This window comes from Podarcis raffonei, chromosome 13, assembly GCF_027172205.1.
Source record: "Podarcis raffonei isolate rPodRaf1 chromosome 13, rPodRaf1.pri, whole genome shotgun sequence".
NCBI classification, from domain to species: Eukaryota; Metazoa; Chordata; class Lepidosauria; order Squamata; family Lacertidae; genus Podarcis; species Podarcis raffonei.
In genome coordinates, this window is record NC_070614.1 from 37,931,601 (window position 1) to 37,940,515 (window position 8,915).

Here is an 8,915-nt window from a genome sequence, read left to right on the forward strand (position 1 = left end):
GATAATTCCCCCTGCTCCACCCGTGTGTTTTAAATGTGCAAACGAATAAAAAGTCAGTGAGGAAAACGAAAATGAAAATAAGCATACAAAGCAAGCGGCCTTTACAAATCTCAAGATCTCTTCAGAGTTCAGGCACAACTAATCTGGGTTAAGAGATCCTGTTGTCTTGCCTAGAAATATATAGACCTGCCCCCAGAAGGTCAGACCAAAGTACACCCATCTGGCATTCTTTGCAGAAATCCCCAATAACCAACAGACACTCTGTGGTTCAGCAGAAATTGGCCAGCGGTCTACCACAATCTACTTCAGGCTCACCCCTGTGCAGACTTGTGCAGACATCTGTCCCTAGTGTAGTGGCTCGCTAAGCCCAAGCTAGACTTCTGGTCATAAAGGGTTTTTTTCCCTCTCTCTCCTGTTTCTCAATCCATTAGCAGCTCTCTCGGAAATGACTTCTGAATGATTCATCGGAGAGAAGGAGGGAACCACCCTCTTAGCTCATGGCCGGACCATCCTCACCCCACCTCTCCAGGGATCGAAAAGCAATCCTATTAAGCCATATTTACAGAACAAGGCAGGAGCCTGGGAAGGAAGCAATTTATTACTGCAGGGAGGAAAGAGCTAGAAGGAACAAAGAAATGGAGACACTTCCTGCACAATCCTCCTGTCTACATGAAATTTACTAGTAGGTTAATTTATTGTTTCAGCCTGGGGGAAAGCAGGGGACGCTTGGGGGGGGGGGCTTCCATTGTCAGACGTTCATAATAAATGCATTTTATTTTACCGTATCCACGTGACACTGTTGGCATAAAAATGGCAGCCCATATTTCCCCCTCTCCCATCTAATCCAGATTTACTCTTTCCGGGAAGAATCCAAGTACAGTAAAAAAAAAATTTAGGAAAAAATAAACCCTGTTACCAATACCTTTCTTGCAACATCTGAACAACCCGTTTACAATATTAAGCTCCACCTTGAAGCACCTGGAGAGAATAATTCCTGCATTTACATTACATTTCACATCAATCAATATTGCAGGGCGGGGGAGAGGGAAGAAAAAACGGGTAGCCCCAATTTTATATATTGAGTCTTAAACTGGTGTAGCAAAGATTAGTCAGTCAAAACATCCCCACCCCACCCCTTTCTACCACTAGTTTGTTTTTCAGATTAAAAGAACAGATAGAATCAGAAACTGGAAATATGACACATTGTACAGGGCAGCCTGTGCGGTATTGGTAGATTACACACATTTAAAAAAACAAAACAGTATGCAAGATAAATAACACAAATAAATAACCTTCATACAAATTTGTTCATTTGGCTGAGTTTGCGCAGGGGGTGGGGGGCAGGGGTGTTGCATCCTTTAAAATTCAGATTTGTGCTTCTGGGATTGGAACGAAATAGCAATGTCTCATTCAGCACCAGCTTCCCATCAGAATTTACATAAAACTCAATATGTTGGTCCTCACTAGAACCATCACAGGACTTGCTTGCTGTTTGTAGCCATAATCATTACAAATTACTTTTGTCCACCTGAACTGGAACCTGATAAAAAGGCAGGATCCTTCACATGGGCAGAAAAACATATTGCACAAGAAGAGCCTTTACTAGATCCAACAAATTGATCCTTTTAGTTCCACATCTTGCTTCCCTTAATTACTCAACCAATTTCCTCCAGGAAGCCTCTGCTAGGACAGCAACCTCTTCAGTGGTATACAGCACTGCTTCTGAATCCAGAGGTTCCAATTTGCCATCACCATCATCTTTTTTCTTATTATTTATCACTTATAAAGTGTCTAGAATTTTCTAAGTGCTGTACAAAGAATAAAAAATAAGACAGTCATGGCTGATAGCCATTGATTAAGACTACTCTCTGTAAAGTTATCTAATCCCATTTAAAAAATTGCCTAAGGCTATTGTCATCTTGCAGCAGTGAACATAAATTAACTGATGTCCTATGAAGAAATTTTTTATTTTGCCTGCCCTGAATGATCTGCTCATCAATTTCATTTGGTGACCCAGAGTTTTAACTTAGAATTTTGAGACTGGGGTGGGGTGGGGTGGGACTTCCCTCTATCCACTTTCTCTATACTCCCTACCTAATTTTATAAACCTCTAGCTCATGGCTCCCATACATCATTTTATTACAGGTCATTGGATGACTTGACATTTACCAAATAAACTCCATCCGCTAACTTTAGCCAGGAGAAAAGGGCATCTTTAACATTTTCACTTAATCTTTACTGGGGAATAGATAAGGAATAGAAATAGCTTTTTTAAAAAGCAACTTCAAAATGCAGCTGTGTGATGAAAAGACCAAAATTTAATAGATGCACGGATGCTGATTTTAAGTGACAAAGACACAGGACAGAGAAAAGTAAGTACAGTGGTACCTCGGGTTACATACACTTCAGGTTACAGACTCCGCTAACCCAGAAATAGGGCTTCAGGTTAAGAACTTTGCTTCAGGATAAGAACAGAAATGGTGCTCCGGCGGCACAGCAGCAGCAGGAGGCCCCATTAGCTAAAGTGGTGCTTCAGGTTAAGAACAGTTTCAGGTTAAGTACGGACCTCCGGAACAAATTAAGTACTTAACCTGAGGTACCACTGTACACTTCTCCATACAGTGCTGTTCATTGTCCCCCATTACAGAGGCCAAGCTGCCTGCATGTACAATGTGTGCCAAAGTAAGGGGGAATGAGACAGCAGAATGGGCTTCACACTGCAGGTATCAGACAGATACCGTACTTGAAAGCTGCCCCATGAAAGTCAGCCAGGACAACAGAGAGAAGTATTTTAGTCTAGTTTGCATACTGTGCTATTTTTTTTTTACTCTGCTCTGGAGCTGGAAAGTGGATTTTGTTTCCCAAGCTGACCCCATTATAAAGCTATTCCCTCTCACCCAATTTAGCAGAAAGGACCTCACAGCTACAGATCACATATTTTTATTTTATAAGAATATTTGTAACCCTCCAACTCATTAAAAAAAATATAAGATGAGGTTCAACAAAAAAATGATCACAAAACTGAAAAATTATGAAATCCTGAAGTACAGAACAGTGGTACAGCAATAAAACAGCCAGCACATTTGCAAAGCTAAGCAGGGTCCGGTATGCTTTCAAATTGGATGGGAGACTGTATGTTGAGATTCCTGCATTGTTGGGGGTTGGACTAGATGATCCTCAGTGTCCCTTCCAACTCTACAGTTCTCTGATTCTATGAGTCACATGCTCAGGCATCACATGCAAAACCACAAAGAGAAGCTTATACTGTGGGCTCTCTACTTCCTAAAAAATTCTTTTATAAATAACATTTGACATATGGAGAAGAAGCAAGAGCTCTGTACAAGGAACATCATACCAAGTTTGGCCCTCAGGGGCTTTAACGTCTACAGACCTAGAGAACCTTGCAGATACTGGCAAAATAGAACTCCCAGCATCCCTGACCCTGGTACTGTTGGCAGCTGGAGTCAAAGAAGATCTGCAGGGCCACACATTCCCTAAACTTGCTGAAGAACAAGAACACGGCTGACTCAAGCATTTGAGGAAGATGTACCCAGGAGGTGAAACTAGAGATAGTAAATAACCAAAGACAAGACTAAGTCCAGAGAGTTGGGAGTTACCCTGAGAAATAAGGATGGACGGTTATATGCCTTTTCCTCGTTGCAAGCAAAAACGTTACAACATGTTGCTTAAATGTTGGCAGGTCACGTCACTCCCCACCCATTGCATGGGTTGGCTAGAACTACTTTGGCGCTGGATACAACTCATAGGCTTGTAGTACCGTAGTTGCCTATCCCTGCTCTCAGGCCTTGGTTAGCAACTAGTTTTGGTGATGGGTCATTTTTTAGACGAGAGCTAAGGACTCACTGGAAGTATGTACACACACGCTCTCTTCCAAATTGCCGCCTTGTCCCTATTGCATCAGCTCATCTCCTTCTTGTCTCCTTCTGAGCTGGAGACATGGGAGTCAGGCTTGGCCCAGAGACCATGAGTAGACTAGCCCTACCCCAAAGCATTTGCCGCCTGCTCCACAGTTTAGTGCAGCGCTTCCCAAACTTGGGTCTCTGGACTACAACGCTCATTATCCCTAGCTAGCAAGACCAGTGGGAAGGGACGATGGGAACTGTGATCCAAAAACAGCTGGAGATCCAAGTTTTGGAAACGCTGGTTTAGTGGAAGGACACATTTTAACCTGTAAGTAATGCTATAAATTAGATCTATTAAAGCGTATAGCCCTACATCAGGTGCAAGAGACCTTTGGCCCTCCAGATGTTACTAAACTGCAATTTCCACCATTCCTGATCATTGGCCGTGCCTGCTAGGGCTGATGGGAGCTGTAGTTCAGGAACAGGTGGGAGACCAAAGGTTCCCCATTCCTGCCGTAGATCACAGGTGCAAACTGGACCACACTATTTGAGGCTGTGCCTATGTTGCTGAATCCTCCCCTGCTCCGTTAATGGAATTTGGGAAGTCAAAATCTCTTCTGCATGAAAACAAGTCTGTGCATGAGAACTGGCTCATCCTCAAAAATGTTGAGGAACACTGTCTTGCAAGCCCTCAATTTAGCAAAGCCCAAGGTGGAGGTGCTGGTTTGCTTGAGGAGGAGAGCTAGGTTTAAAGGTTACAAAAAAAATAATCAGAGTTGTTCTAGGTCAGAACATTCTTCTAATCTAAAGTACCATTTTCTCCTGCCCTTCCTTCAAGGACAAACTCGGGGCAAAAGATTTGGTTCTCTTCTCACCAGCTCTTTCATAACTCTATGACGTAGGCCAGGCTGAAAGTTAGTGATCAGCTCATAAAATTAATGGTTGAAAAAGGTCTCCCATGTACAGTATCTCTGGCTCTAGATCTGAAGGTGGCAGGGACACTATTCACCCCAAGGGCCTCATTCCCTCATGGCTACTCTTTCAAGGTCTGCATGCCAGAGGTGGGCGGGCTGAAACAGAAGGGGGAGGGGTCACCCCAAAATGGGCAGGATTACACCCACGTCGAATGTCTAGTACACAGCCATACATTTAAAGCACATTTTCCCCACCCAAAACAAACCCAGCAAGCTTGTTAAGGGTGTTGTGAATTATAGCTACAGTTCCCAGGATTCTGGGGGTATGTGTATACTTTTAAAAATGTACGGTGTCCATGCAACTGTAGTCTAGATGCACCAAAGAACTCTCTAGACCAGCATTCTGTTTCTGACTTTTAGCTGGAAAGATGCATGTGGGCTCTCCAAAGCTACTAGGCCAAAAGGCAATGACCTTCCCTAACTGGGTGCCCTCCAGACATTTTGAACTAGTATTCTCATCAGCCCCAGCTGCCTAATAACAAAATCTGTATGTGTATAACTGCTCTGGCGAGAGAGAGGGTGGGGTGGGGTGGAGGTAATGCAGCCATACCCATTTTGCTTTGGCCATGGCCACCGCTGGCATGTGCCCCTCAGAGGGTTTTTGTTTTTGTTTATTTGTTTGATTTTTTTAAAATAAATTTTTATTGGTTTTCCAACATAAATTAAACACATTACAATTCACAATACATAAACAAACAAACAAACATATAAACACGTATAATTTCATAACCTCTTTTTCATAAACCTTATTTCACCGACTTCCCCATGCCTCCCTTTTCTGCATCCCTATTTTAAAATTTTCTTCAGCAACCCCTCACTTCAAATAACTTATAACTCACTTTCTTTAATCCTTCTTCTCTTACCCAGTCATTTACAGCTGTAATTCGGTGTTTTTTTTTCATTACCCTTGACATTTTAGCACTCATTAATTTTATAACAGTTCTTAAGGTAAACTTTATATTTCTTCCAATCTTCTTCCACCGTCTCTTTTCCTTGGTCATGGATTCTGCCAGTCATCTCAGCCAGTCCCATGTAGTCTATCACCTTCGTCTGCCATTCTTCCAGCGTGGGTAGTTCTTGTGTCTTCCAATACTTTGCTAAAAGAACTCTTGCTGCTGTTGTAGCATACATAAAGAACATCCTATCTTTCCTTGATACCAATTGGCCTACCATGCCCAGGAGAAAAGCTTCTGGTTTCTTATGAAAGGTGCACTTAAGAACCTTCTTAATTTCATTATAGATCATTTCCCAGAAGATCGTATAAATCTTTCGCCTTTTATTTGTTTGATTTTTATACCTCCCTTCATCCAAGGATCACAGGGTGGTTTACAACATAAAAACACAAAAATACAGGGTGAGTCCTTTAAAAGAGACCCCGTGGATACAGAGTACACATGTTCCACGGGGTCTCTTTTAAAAGACTCACCCTGTACATACCATAGGTAAAGGTAAAGGGACCCCTGACCATTAGGTCCTGTCGCGGACGACTCTGGGGTTGCGGTGCTCATCTCGCTTTACTGGCTGAGGGAGCCGGCGTACAGCTTCCGGGTCATGTGGCCAGCATGACTAAGCCATTTCTGGTGAACCAGAGCAGCGCATGGAAACGCCGTTTACCTTCCCGCCGAAGCGGTACCTATTTATCTACTTGCACTTTGATGTGCTTTCGGACTGCTAGGTGGGCAGGATCAGAGTCCGAGCAACAGGAGCACACCCCATCGCGGGGATTCAAACCGCCGACCTTCTGATCGGCAAGTCCTAGGCTCTGTGGTTTAACCCACAGTGCCACCCGCGTCCCCTGTACATACCATAGTAACGAGCAAAAACAGTATCTCCAACCGGTGTTTTCCCCCCCGGGGGTACTCAAGGGTACGCAGTACCAGCACCCCCATGGGCGTAGCCAGCGAGGGGCAGCTGCCCCCCATCAACAAAACTACATAGCAAACTGAAGTTCTAACCCCCCCCCAAACAAAAGGCCTGCCCTGCCTAATAAAAATCCTGGCTGTGCCCATGGCCCCCCCCCATGTTAAAAGTGTGACGCTTACTGCAGCAACTTCATGGCAAGTACCTTCACCTTTTTTTCTATATTAAAAAAAGGAAAACACTGCCTCCATCTCCCCATTAAAAGGGCCATAGATTGTTTAATTAGCCAAAGGCCTGGGATTAGAGGAATGCTTTTACCTGGTGCCTAAATATGCTTAATGAAGACAGGGAATGCTGTCCTCCTGCTGAAACACATTAGACACCCCTACTCTAGGGAAAACCTTAAGCTGTTTCAGGAGGGCTTTTGTTGTTGTTGTTCTTCTTCTTCTTTCCCAATTTTACTCTGCTTAAAAAAATGTTTGTTTTGGGGGGTTTTCTTAATGGCACTCTATAAATATTCTAAATAAGTATCGAGAATGAGCTGGAAATGGTGAATGGGAGGTAATGCCTAATAATAGCTGCTGGACACACCCAGCTAGCTGGAGTTCGAGGACTAAACATAGAAGACTCCTTATGTATTATTCCACAATGGGAGCGATGAAGAGTCTCCCTCTCCCTCACCCACACCCATAGACCTGGATCCTGCTCTCAGCCTGGGCGTGGATTTAGCTTCAAGGCGAGCCACAGTATTGGGAAAACACATTCCTGCCAGATACACACACACAAAACACACACACACATATTACGATGACCTCATCCCAAGGCTGAGGCACAGCCAGAACTTGCCACTGGAGTGGAAGCAGCTGCAGCCGCAGGAATCCTTTGCACAATCCTCGGGGGAGGCGGACATAATAATCATAGCGGCTAACAAGAATAAAACTAACACAGCATTCTAAAATCAATTCATTCTAAAATCAATTCAAAATCAAATTAATGGCAACCATTGGGCTAGAGTTCTGTGAGGATTACCAAAGCAGGGGGGTCAGACTGTGCCTTGGCCAAAGGCCTGGTGGAACAGCTCTGTCTTGGAGGCCCTGCAGAAAGATGTCAAGTCCCGCAGGGCCCTAGTCTCTTGTGACAAAGCATTCCACCAGATCAGGGCCACAGCCAAAAAAGCCCTGGCTCTGGTTGAGGCCAGCCTAACCTCCCTGTGGCCCGGGACCTCCAAGATGTTTTTGTTTGAAGACCGTAAGGTCCTCTGTGGGACATACCAGGAGAGGCAGTCCCATAGGTATGAGGGTCCTAGGCCGTATAGGGCTTTAAAGGTTAAAACCAGCACCTTAAACCTGATCCTATACTCCACCGGGAGCCAGTGCAGCTGGTATAGCACCGGGTGAATGTGATCCCGTGGCGAGGACCCCGTAAGGAGTCTCGCTGCTCCCACTGTAGTTTCTGGGTCAGTCTCATAGGCAGCCCACGTGGAGTGAGTTACAATAATCCAGTCTGGAGGTGACCATTGCGTGGATCACAGTGGCTAGGTCAGGGCAAGAGAGATAAGGAGCCAACTGCTTAGCTTGGTGGAGATGAAAAAATGCCGCCTTTGTTATACCTGCAATCTGTGCCTCCATGAAAAGGGAGGTGTCGAAGATTACACCCAAACTCTTAACGGACGGTGCTGGCACTAATTGTGCCCCCGCAAGAGATGGTAGTTGCCCCCCCCCCAATCCCATATCATCCCAACCCGGCCAAAGGACCTGTGTCTTCGAAGGATTTAACTTCAGCCGGCTCCCACATAGCCATCCAGCCACAGTTTCCAAACATCTGGTCAGTGTGTCTGGGGCCAAGTCAGGATGGCCACCCATCAACAGATAGAGTTGGGTGTCAACAGCATACTGATGGCAGCCCAAACCAAAACTCCGGACAAGCTGGGCGAGGGGGCGCATAAAGATGTTGAAAAGCATCCAGGAGAGTATCACACCCTGTGGCACTCCACACAACAAGGAGTGGTGCAATAACATTTCCCCCCCAAGCGCCACCCTCTGTCCCCAACCAGAGAGAAATGAGTGCAGCCACTGAAGGACTGTGCCCTGGATCCCCACGTCGGTGAGGTGGTGGTCCAGGAGTTTGTGATCGACCATGTCGAAGGCTGCTGTCAGGTCTAAAAAATCAGCAGCCCCGACCCACCTCTATCCAGCTGCCTATGGAGATCATCTGTTAG